At 46.3% G+C, this 12,459-nt stretch overlaps 1 protein-coding gene across 5 annotated transcripts in view; it reads left to right on the top strand.

Moving 5' to 3' along the window:
- Positions 1–5,674: 5,674 nt before the first annotated feature.
- Positions 5,675–12,459, top strand: part of Lrrc3b (leucine rich repeat containing 3B) — an 85,892-nt gene continuing 79,107 nt past the window's right edge. For 3 of the 5 annotated variants that reach the window (XM_028856316.2, XM_028856322.2, XM_028856312.2), the window contains exon 1: positions 5,675–6,386. The gene's annotated coding sequence lies outside the window, so the exon portion shown is untranslated. Of the gene's footprint in view, positions 8,639–12,459 lie in introns of all 5 variants that reach the window. The other 2 variants (XM_028856317.2, XM_028856313.2) reach the window with 2 other exon arrangements.

The following is a 12,459-nucleotide window of genomic DNA, read 5'->3' as shown; positions in this document are numbered from 1 at the left end:
GGGAGTGTGAGTGTGACCAGAATGTATCATCTGTATGTATGAAATTGTTAAATAGTAAATTAATTAAAATAAATACAATAAACTTTAAGTGCCCCAATCATAAAAAAGTCAGGTACAGAGGAGAAAGACTCAAAGGCTTAGAAGCAGGAAAAAAGGCTTTAAATCAGAGAAAAGAGGAGCTAATGATGGCAGAGGAGGCTGGAAAAACAAAAGAACCCGATCACCCGGAGACTTACAAGTCAAAATGAAAAGGCCTCTAAACGATCAGATTCTAATTAAATGCCAGGGGAATATTTTTTATAATGAATAAAATAGCACCACCTACTTCAAAAGTCCTTTCAACCAGACAATTTGAAATAGTAAATTAACTTCAGTCCTTTGTATAACAAAATAATACTCCATTGCATAGATATATTGGGTCTTTCTCATAGCTGGTCAATAGTTGGGTGGTTTCTACCTTTTCACCACTATGAGTCATGTGGACCTAATTTTGATAGAGATGAAAATACCCATCCTGGTGCTTTTGAGCCTTATTCACAAATATGATCTGGCTCTCCGAGGTAAGCTGGCCTGTCTATTAGATCACTAAGATATTCCCAGGAGGGAGGTCCAGAACATGACAGAGGGCACTTTGAATCTGAAGCCCTGTGTGCTAGCTATTTGCTAAAGGAAGGAATCTAATTCATTAAAAACACACAGTGATCTGACCCTCTCCTTTGGGAATCAAGAGTAAACAGGACAGACTGTTACAGAAGTAGACTGTTGGGATAAGGGTGTGGATTTGAGCAGTTTAGTAAGTTTCTGAGAGGGGTAGAAAGACATGGGAAGGAGAAAAGCCAGTTAGTTTTATGGATGATGGGGCCTCACCACCCAGAACAGATTTCTGCCCTTTGGTGAGCTACATTAAGGGGATTGTGGTATAGTAGAGAAAAAACATTTTGGAGACATTTAGTTTTAAATCATGATCACAGCAAAGAGAACATGGGTGCCCTAAAGCAAACTATTTCATCTATGAGAACAAGTCCTCTTGATCCATAGCTGCCCTCGCCCACACCCCCAGGGCTGTAGGAAGCTGAGTGCGGCTTTGAGGATGCTTCAGTACAGTGGCTGGTTTATACAATGAGTTAGCGAAATGTAATTTTTCATTATTTGCAATGGGAGTAATGAGGAAGCACACACACATTAACTCACTCGATGCATTAAACGTGCAAAATTCTCTTTCAGTTGTCAGTGTATAGGGCCAAACAACCAGTTCTTTGCCCTCAGGAAGTCTTCAGTTAGTCAAGTGCCTGCCCTACTCCTGGATTTTACATTTAAGGGAGAAGCTGCTCTCCAGAGGCTGAGGTTCCATTTCTACTGTTTACCGAACTTTTGACTTGAGGAGAGGAAAGCCTCCTGTGGAAGCCTGTGTGCAGACGCTGTCTCTAACCTTTAGTCAGACTTTCTCCTGTAGGCGTTTCTCAAATCCTTCTTCAGGGCTGCATTAGTGGGGATTCTTTTGGTTCTGATTGACAAATTTGAACTACTTCAAGCAAAAAGGTGGATTTATTTAAACAAGAAGATGAATAAAATGCTGAGAGGAATGCAGAAAATGGCCCTAATGCCTGCAGCCAGGGTTCAAGGTCACCTAGGGAGCCACTGTCTCTTACGTTATCCCAGTGTAACAGCTTAAGACTCCCTCTGTGGATGGTGGACAAACATGTATATTTCATGTAGGGTTCACATATGATAGATTCAGCTGCCATGGGCTGACCTGATTCTCAGAGGTAACTCTTAGAGAATTTCCAGAAAATTCAGTCAGACAAGGATCTCTATTAGACTGTGCAGGTTGGTAGCAGGATGACAGCATGTGGCCAGAACACTTCTGTTGCCTGTAAGTACCCATACTGCCTAATAAGACAGAACCCCAGAAGGCTGATGCCATGTCACCTTCCTCGTGACCAATGTGCATAAAGAGAAGCTCTCAACACTGAAAATTGAGCAGACAACAGCGCTAGAAGGGGCCACATCTCATTCAGTCCACACAAGGTGTCCCTAAGAGAAACAAGTCAATAATGCATTACTTCTGCAAATGTGTTGAGTATATTCAAAACAAACACACTAAAAGGTCATTATTCACCATTTAGATGTCAGGGATGCAATAATAATGTTTTTATTGCACGTATTAGTGTTCTTGAGTGCTTTTAAAGTACTGTGGAACTTCAAAATATTTTCCAGTTTCAGAGAATTAATTAGCTTCCCTGTGGAGTAGCTCAGAAGTGACGTTGCTGTTATGGAGATGGGGAAGGTAAGGGGTTTCGAATTATTCATCTTTTCAATAAGTTTGTAGCAAGCATATGCTCTCTGAATGAGTATAGCTTGCAAGTCATGAGGACATAAAGTGACTGATGGAAAGCTAGCTATATTTATGAGACCACAGGGAAGAGTTAAGTTGCAGAAGCCTTTAAGACCATGGTAAGGAATTCAGTCTTTACTATAGGAAATCATTATTAAAATCAAACAATATGCAATATTGTTAATGTAATTAACTGAATAGTTCTCCAGTTCTTTATAAAAGTAGCCGCATACTTGAAAGAGTTGATTCACTTGTCAAAGTCATTCAGATGATTAGGTGGTTCTCTAGTTTATGTACTGATATTTTCAGGATTAAAATTTATGATGTTGTGTAGACTGGATAAGCATGTATCACTGCATTCATCAACCATCTGGTGTTAATTATTAAGAGAAGGTCTGATTACATTTGGGCCTCCCTCTCCTTGTGAACCAAGGCATCAGCAATGAGAAAGACCTAGAGCTCCCAGAGAGATGTGTATATGGAGATCACCACCAGGTCCACAGCTCCCATGGAGCTCCAGGCTAAGCATAGCCCAGCTTTCTTTTGCTTGAGGGTGAGCCCAGCAGCAAGCATGCTCTTGAGGGGACCCCTTTAGGCTGCTTTGCAATAGCTTCCTATTAACTGGAATATCTCTAGCAAAGGTTTTGTGGAAGCAATATCTTCATGCCTTGACTTTTTTCATGCCATAGACAACAGGGCTTCAGGCACCCCAACTGTCTGAATTTGAGAGATTCAGCGCCACCCCCAAGACAGGCATTGCACTTTTGTAGAAATGTTTCAATTGGGGATGTGGTGCAGAATTGAAGGATTTTCTTCTACATGCAAAGGTTCCTAGAACTAACTGACTGAAACAATGCACTCCATTTCTAAAAGAAGTTAAACAGAAAACAACCACAAATCCCATTTCCCTGTATATCTTTGTAACATTTCTTGTGTGTGCAGACAACTTTTACAAATGGCCCAGCTCTGAAGCAGAAGGGCCTTGAAGGTGAATGTGAAGGTCAGAGAGTCTCATGACCCTTTCATGCTAAGTTCCTTCTCTGGTTCACTAATTAACTTACAGGTAGAGCTTCCAAGAAGTGTCCTTTCTCCTGTTTCATTTTTTAATTGGATGTCAGCACAAGCAAAGGAAAGAACCAATGAGAGTCTCGTATTAAATGCCAAAATTTGCTGAGCTGGACTTGATTCCTGGTTGCTACAAAACAAATCTAAGTTTATATCAGAGGTGACAAACTCCATGCCCTGTCATTTATCCTTTTTATAGCTTGGGTGACACCAACAGTCAGCAAGTCATGTTGACAACTTGGTGAGCCAACCAAACCAGGAAGTCACCATGAAGGTTTTCTGAACCACAGTCAGAATGTTCTTCTTTCACGTTTAACTAAATGTATGCATTGTGGACATTAATAAGTGATGAGTGTTTCCCCAAATACTATTTCATTTAAAACACAGCATCATGGTAACCACATGGCAGAGAAACTAAAGCCTCAGACGTCGTTAGTCAACAATTTGGAAGGCCTGGATATAAGCCAGACCTGTAGGATCCAGACTCTGAACTCCATTGCGTTCTGTGTCATCTTGTGCCTCTGAAACCCTTCAGCTGAACTTACACCCACCATCCCTGAAAATACTCATCTATAACAATTCAACACGTAGTATTTTATCACATAGTCCTATGAAATATTTCACTGTTCATCCCTTTTTCTGCAGTCTAGCGAGCGAGCATCTCTACAGATGAGTTTTGTTGTATGTTCTCAGTTATCTCCTGAGTTGTGAGAAGTAAAAGCATTGGCATGGTATCACAAACAAATTTTATACTTTCAATAAGAATGCCAAATTTCCCTCTGAATAATTGCACCAAATTACATGCCTATTATCCATATGTATTTATTTCTAGGTTCTAAAAGTCTCAGTTTAAAACTGTAAAAAATATTAACAATAATTCAGATCCAGACTAATCACATCGCATTGTGAAATATTAGAAATACAAGCCATGGAATATAGGGGCATATAATGTGGGACTTGTTCACAGGACATGCCTGCTCTGGGGAGACAGGGGTTGACATTTTTGCCATGTGTCTAGACACAGTGTACCTCTTCACAGTTCAGCAGTGCAACACTGCTCAGCTCCTTCTAAATGTGTCTGCAAGAGGAAAGCATCATTACAAAGGGGGGGGGATGTCAGCAGCGGGGGGGGGGGGTTGGGGGAGATGTCAGCAGGCTTGCAACATGCTCGATACAGGTCACCAAATGTTAAAGATTTTTCTGGTGGGTCCCCATCTGGAATGGGTTTCCTCTGGGTGCTAGCCGCAGTGTGCCCAACTCTTGCCCTATGTATGAGCTCAACAGTATGGCTTTCTGGTCTGTGGGGATTCAGCAGAGAAGTGAGATGGTCCCTGGGAGCAGATGAGCTAGGAACAAAGAGAAAGGAAATACCTGTGTGCAGTCAGCACAGAGGCCTGTGAAAATCACTGTACCCTATTCCTTCATAAACTCCTAAAGGTTCCGTCACACTTTATTCCAGGGACACTGGGATTCACTGCTCTTGAAGGAGATGATCTTTGAATACATAAGCATTCCTTGTATTCAGTGGACTTAGTAGATACCAGCCCTGTTGAATATTGCACCTGGCTGAGGTCTCACAGGTGAGTGACATGATAAAATCTATCGTATCTTACAAGTGATGGAAGATGAAAGTCTGTGACAGCATAGAGAAGAGAAAGATTGATTTGGCCTTGGGTGGAGGTTAGGAAGAAGGAGACTTGGAAAAAACAGTGGCATTTTTTGAGGCTGGAAAAGCAGGTTTTTCAATCCTAAATTGGTTTCTGGTGCTGCTCTTATAAATAAAGTCATGAAATAAGAATATTACGGAAACCAGTAATTCTTTCTCTGTTTTGACTTGTCTCGCTCTGTCTCTGTCTTGCTCTCTGTCTCAGTCTCTGTCTCTCTAACACACACACACACACACACACACACACACACACACACACACACACACACAATTTCTGTTGCACATTTAAAGCCATCCCTGGGAGCGACAGGAATTCCTGGGGAAGCAGCAGAGGTTGGCTACCAAGGATTAGGGACTACGACTGATTGCCTAAATGTTGGGCAGCACGAATGCAGGGTACACTCATCTGGAAATCTGACAATGGAACCATGGGTTGGGGTATGGAGTCCTGTCTCCTCTCACTCATCCTTCTTCACAACAGCCTAACACAATACTTGGCATCCAACAAGAAGTCATTGTAGAGTTAATTTTAAATATTTGCTTTTTCCCTTGTTGACGGCAATGAGCCTTGGCTAAACAATTGCTCTGTTTACTAATCAGGAAACAGGAGTAAAAAAATGGGCCCATAGCAACCTGTCCTGGAACCATGCAAGGGGATGCAAGAGCCTAGGGGGAGGCTAAGGCTCCTACCTCAGCTCTGGCTTCTTCAGCAAAGGCTGAAGCCCCTCCCCTCCTCATTCAGGACCCTCCAGCTAGAAGGCAGAAATAGTGTCAGCGAGGTGATAGCCAGCTCCGCCTGTCATGTTCACTCTGTTCTAGGTCTTCTAGTCCCCAGAAGCCTCGCCCCTCCTCCATTCCCAGCCCAGGTTTGGAGGCGAGTCTCCTCTAGTGACTGAGCCGCCTGCATGTTGGCGAGTGGCTTTCTGCCTCCTTCGCATCTTTGTCTCCTCCTCCAGCTAGACTCCTGCTCCCCGCACAGGGTCTGCAGCGGCCAGCGCCGCAGCGAAAGCCAAGTCGTGCCCCACACGGCCGCCCGGGGCCGCACCCTCGCTCGGTGGCGGCGCGCAAAGACGCCAGCCGCGCCACGCACAGCCTGCGTCCTGCGCCCCGGCCACAGCGCATCCACGCCGCCGCGGCGGTCGCTCCGGAGCGGAGCCCGGCCGGCGGGCCGGGTCAGGGTGGGCAGCCCAGTTCGCAGCCTGCTGGAGGTGGCGGCCGCTGCAGCCCTGGCAGCGCGCACACCCCTAGGCATACGCACCAAACGCCTCCTCCCTGCGCCACGAGGATGGAGCAGCCATCCCAACCCAGGACTGGCGCAAGGTAAGGTGCAGCCGCCTGTTGCTTTACGCAGAGCGCGGGATCAGCTCCCAGTCAGGTTGCCTAGGCCATCTCTCTGGGAAGCAGAGAACGGTCACCGCAGTTCTGAGTCCTGTCAGTCCAAATCCCCGGGTCCCTTTGACACAGATCTTTGGAGAGACTCTGCCTGGAGAAGAGAAGTCGACCCTTTTCGGTCTTGTGCAACCAGGTGCCATGCAGCAGTCTGCAAACTTTTGTGACCCTCCCTGTGTGGTTCTCACCTGGTGCGGTGCCTGTTCATTTCTCTCGTGCGCCCTTCCCCCAGCTCCCCCTTCCTTAACGTATTTGCCCGTTTCTCTCACTGTGTTCTTGCAGTTCGACTTTTCGCTCTCTGCAGCTCTCCGGTTCCAGAGACGAGGGCTTGCGATCTAGTAGTGCTTCTCCTGCCTGTCGCAACTGGGTAGGGGCAGAGGACCAGGAGATGTGGGACTTAAGGGAAGGCTGCTGTTACCCGGGGTCTCCATCCAGAGCGGTGGGGGTCAGACCACTCGAGCACGCCACCCCCAACTCGATAATAAAATCCCCAGAGTGGCTTTGGGTTATGGTTTTGTGCCGTGGGAAATGTAAGTGTGGATCTGGGTGGGTGAAGTAAGTGGTTCTGGGAGGAAAAGGTCTCTCTTGAGGATGCCGGAGGCAGCCAGAGGGTGAGATCTGTCCAAGGGTGAGGGGACGGAAAGGCTCTGCTAACGTGGGCGAAGGGACAGCCCAGCGTGGTCACTGAAGAGGATTTGGAAGAGATTGAAGTCCGGTGGGGGTGGAGGGCGCCGGCCTGGATGTGTAAATACGGGGGGAGGGGCTTAGGTACCCGGGAGGTCCCGAGGTGGGAAGCAGCTCCTGGAATTCCTGCCCCGGGGTATTTAGGAAGGCTGGCTGCTTCTGCCTAGGGTAGAAAGAGCTCCCTCCCCAGGAACAAACAAACCTCTCGGCTACATTCTGAATGCGTTGGCATCTTGGGCGGTGACTGAATGTTCAGATCATGGACCGAGGACGCTGTTCCTGGCTCCAAGCGGACCACAGCCCCTGTCCTCTCCCGCACCCGCTCATCTCTACACCCCTTCATCTTCGCAACCGGGTCGGTAGATCTACGCCCACCGTCTCTGACGGCACTGGGGCGTCAGGGATGTCTCCACGTCCCGGAATGGGAAGGGGACGGGGACTCCTGGCCTGATCCCTAGGGGTATATTTATATGTGGAAAGCAAAGGGGGATCCTCAGCGCTCAGCAGATAGTCTGGGGTCCCAACCCTCCAGAGAAGAGTGCAGGGCGGAGGCTGCACCCCGAGCCACCTTCTCCCGGCTGCTTCAAGGTTTGCACCTGGGCGGAGCAAAGAAGGGAGCGGGGGAGCCCTGAGCTGGGCCGGGAAAGATCTTAGCTTAGAACTGGGGGGTGTGTGGAGAGTCGCAGCGGAAGGGGGTGTGCACAGCTGCTCCCGTGAAGGGAGACCCAGCTTCGCGACCTGGTCTCGGGGATCAGAGGTGGGTCTACCCACTTTGCAACCCCCAGATAAATCGTCCTGGTTGTTTCTGATGACTTGGTGGATGCAGGAATCCTCTTTTCCATCTCAGCCATCTGGCCTTCAAGACCACTTGTGGGAAGGGGCCCATTGCAAAGAAAGGGCGTCCCCTCTCTATTTATCTCCAAACTCCTCCTCTCTTCCTGAGTGGGGGACACATCACCATGTCTGGGAGAGGAGGTGCATAGCCCTCCTCGCCCTGTCTCCTGTGACACTTTCGGTTGAGAGCCCTGCTTGTCTCCAGTTCCTACCTAGCCTGGTGGGGAAGCATTTGGAGGTTGTGCTGCTGTGGGGCTGTGGAAAGCTCCCAGGCTCTCTCCCTGCCTCAACTTCTCATGTTCTGGCTTCTAGGAGAACAACCTTCCCTAGGTTGCCCTGTGATTGCTTCTCCTATCCTGCACTAGCCAGGAGAAAGCAGGATTGGAGTCAATTTGCTTCCCTTTTTGGTCGGAGCCTTCTAGAAGAGTGGTGGACTATCAGGGCTCTAGGAGGAATTTTATGGCAGTCATTCCCATCCCCAGGCCTACCTGGAGCTGCTAGCTCCCTGCTTCGAAACAGACAGCTCTAGAGCCAGAGGAGCAAGAATGGGGATTCCCTCTACACAAGCTTCTAATGCATTTCTGGGGCACAAAGGCCACACCCTCACCAGCCAGACCTGGCTGGTGACAGCATGCAGCTTCTTCTGAATTACCTGGATACCTGAGGTAGGACTCTAGATCTCAACCGCTCTGACAGGTTTCTAGATGTTTCTCACCTGTATTAGTGCTTTCTCCCTTTTCACGGAAATAGGGTGGGGTGTCTCATGTCTTGGGAACTTGGGAGAAGGCTTCAAAGCCTCACTGAGGTAGCTTCGGCCAGTGGTTGAACTGTGTGGGGGAGATTGGAGCGATAATAGTGCCTCTTAGCATTCACTGGGGTGGTTCTGCTTGCACGGCCAGACACTGTCCTGGATATTATATGTGCTTGAGTTGCTTTGAGTTTACACAATAGCCATAAAAGCTAGGTGGAGTGATTTTATTTGACTATAGGTGGGAAAATCAAGTCATGGAGAATCAGTTTGCTCTTTGTCACCCAGCCAGTACATGGTAGGGCTGGTTCCCCAGAGGGCAAGCTGTGTGTCCCGAACTCACACTCAGGTTTGGTAGTACAGGCTGCCCACAGGGGAGAATGCATGAGGCCCCTTCCGCTTCAGTCTAAGCCTAGGGGTATACTGTGCATGCTGGCCTCTCCTCCGGAATCTGGAGTTGGGACTGACATTGTGTCTAGAGTCTCCTGGGGTGCACCAGAAGCCAGTCTAAGGAACCGCTTGTTGTTGTTGATCTTCTCTTTTCAACCTGTTAGCAGATGTTTCTCTTTTAAATTCAGAGCTGGGTTTCTAAGTGTGATCTGCTTTGTGCTATGAAGTTGGAGGCATCTGGGGTAGTAAGGGTATTCCACAGGAAAATGTCTAGAGTTGAATGCGAACATAGGCCCTGTCTGGGAGCTCAGAGACCATGGTTCCTCTGCAGAGACCAGTTGGTGCTGGCTACCACCCCTCAGTGAGCTTGTAGCACAAGTGTGGGAAGCATTGCCTTTTTACTCCTGGGCCCAGTGAACTTTTTTATGCACAAATAGATGTTTATTCCTGATGTTTTTCAGCATCTTAAAAACCCTTAGGGAAAAAGACTTCCCTATTTTAAAAAAGGTAGTTTTGCTTATTTTTCCTAAGCTACCACAAGCTCAGCTCTTTGGTGGGATGGGCAAGGAAATTGCAGTAGACTATAATCCTTCAAATCAACAAAAATTAACTAACCATGTAAACCTTTAATGATTCTAAATAAGATTAAATGACTTCCCAGCCATTTTTGAAAGGTCTTATCAAGTTTGAGTAGTTTTGCCCTGCCCTACTCACAGGCATTTACCAAAGTAGAGAAACTGTAAAACATAAGGGGAAATCGCTTTCTGATGCAACCAAATGCCTTGATGGATTTCTCTCCTGTAGCTTCCCATTACATTAGACTTCCCTGTTAACATAATTCTAAGTGTTCTCTTGTACTTTGGACTCAAATGCTTCTCTACTCAAGGAGACACTCCCATAGCGAGCACTTCCCAGCCACCTAGGCATTCTCTTCAACCTCTAAGCAGTCTCGTGGAGTGGGATTCTGGCTACTAGGGATAGTGCATGTGTTCTTTCTGAGGTCATAGTTCCAGGATGATCTCCTCTGGAAGATAAACTAAGAAAAATCCAGCTAGAGAGTGAGAAAAGCCCATTTCTCAGCTGCTCCAGGATAGCAGAAGTTAAAAGTGAACATGGACACCTGGTAGCTCTTATGTCACCCCCAATTTGGTGACATGCCAGCACAGAGGTCCTGGGCGGTGGCTGTTGGAGGAGAAGGTGAGGCCTGCTGGAGAAGCTCTGGGCGACAGGAACTCCAGAAGCAAGGGATATGTCACAGAGACTATTCTTGCTATCTTTTCCATCCATCCACCTCCACTTGCAATCTTTGTCTGTCGGGCAAATCCCAGGGTCTCAGGGTATCTGGGGGCTGCATTCACTTTCTAGAGAGTTCATTAAAAATGAATCATGATTTAATGTGTATCAGAAAATTCATACACCTGCCACACTCTTCCAGGAGGACTGTGAGCAATCAGTTTGTCCCCTCAAAAGACTGTCTCAGGATTAGGGTACTGGTTTGGCTAAGGCAGAGCAGTAAAGAGTAGGAGCTATCCTTGAAATCCATTGTGACTACATGCCAAGAAACGGCTCTGTTCTTTGCCACAGAGAGGAGAATCCAGAGAAGCTGGGTCAATACCCTGGTTGGCCATTTCAGTCTTTTCAGAGTAGGTGGGAGTTAGCTGCGGGTCTCTGACTCCTGTGACCCATGTTCCCTCTTCTTACTCCATGGGCACCTTTGTGGTATCCTATCAAGTGGCTCACAGGATGCCATCACAATTCTCCAAGCATCTATTTGTTTTAAATCTTATAACTGTGAGTTTGTGGACAAAAGAAAAACCGAATAACTATGAGAGTAATCACAAGAAAAATGAAGACTTCTTTCAGAATACATTGACTGCAAATGCTCATGTTCTTAATGGTGCAATTACACATTATTTTCATTTTAGGTTAATTTTTAAAAAATAAATAATTAAGATCCAGAGTATCCAACTTAGATTTTGAATTAAAAAAAAAAAGTCAAAATAGGTTCTAAGAAAAAGGTTTGAAGATAATTCCATAAATGAAACAAACAAAATGAAAATATCAAAATAGAACCAGAGAGGTTTTAGCCTCATAAATTCTGTCTTAAACCATTATACAGTATCTTAAATCACGTCCACTTTTGAGTTCTCTATGTGACTAAAAATTTAGCACCATATTCATTTTATCTGTAGACTGTGACTCTGAACATTTTTTGATAGTGCAGGGTGGACCAGGCTTTTAGATGACAGATGGCCATCTACTTTTGTGTCCTCTTTACAAAATGTTAGAAGATTGATGCATCCCAGCTCAGCATATGACATGGCCATTTCCTGTGACAACAAAGTCTGGGCATTCTTCTCTTAAGTCATGTGACATGGCCATTTCCTGTGAGCGTGAAGTCTGGAGTCTTCTCTTGAGCCAGTGGTCTTTCTCCAAAGGAATAAATTAATAGGAAGGCCAGTACAATTCTTCAGGAATGAATAATTAAGTCTTGGAGAGAGAACCGGTCCCATAAAAATGGACTTTCGTCTTCATGGGATAATGAACAGATTAGGGAAGGTTACAATGTTTATTGTTTCATTCCATGCTAAGCTCCTAAGCACACTTTATGTTAATACTTGCCTAGTGAAAATATCACTACACTCTTACGCAGTTTTTATTTTAAGTGCTTTAGTGCCTTTTATTAGGAAAACAAAATGGGAACAAATATATATCTCAAACTATTTTCAGTATCATGGAGCAAACTTGATAGTGCACTGTTTCCAAGGCTAGCTTCCTGATTTCCTTTCCTTTCCCCTCCCTCCCACCGCCCCTTCCTCTTTCCTGCCCTGCCTTTTTCCCTTGGGTTATTGATAGGGTAGGTATTCTCTACACTACCTTACTGGGAAAAACTTTCACAGTACATGTCTCTAGACAAGGGCAGGGCTGCGGGAACAGTGCACCGCAAGTTTATCTAAAGCACAAGATCTTCTAACCTCACCTCTGACTTAGAGAAACAGGCCTTTTCCAGGCCTGCCCTCAGGGCTTCCTGCTTGCAGTGATTAATTGATGCACTTGGCTAGGAATTTGGGCAGGAGAAAGGTCCTGGTCTGGTCTCTGGGGTTCTGTACAGTAGGGCCATTGGAATTACCCAGCAGGATGCTTTCATCTTCCTGTTAGGAGTAGTGTACAGGCATTTATTGAGATGGCCACTCTATTCTTCCAACTGTGTTTCAGAACTGCCTCCCGTCAGTAAATGTACTTTATTCCTAAATGGTATGATGGAGCCTGTCTGTGACCAAGGCTTCTGCTGCAGAGCCTAAGAAGGTGGCAAGTGGCACCAGCAGGCACAGGAGGGTCAGGTGACAG

This window comes from Peromyscus leucopus, chromosome 9 (assembly GCF_004664715.2).
Source record: "Peromyscus leucopus breed LL Stock chromosome 9, UCI_PerLeu_2.1, whole genome shotgun sequence".
NCBI lineage: Eukaryota > Metazoa > Chordata > Mammalia > Rodentia > Cricetidae > Peromyscus > Peromyscus leucopus.
This window is presented reverse-complemented; position numbering and strand designations above follow the sequence as displayed.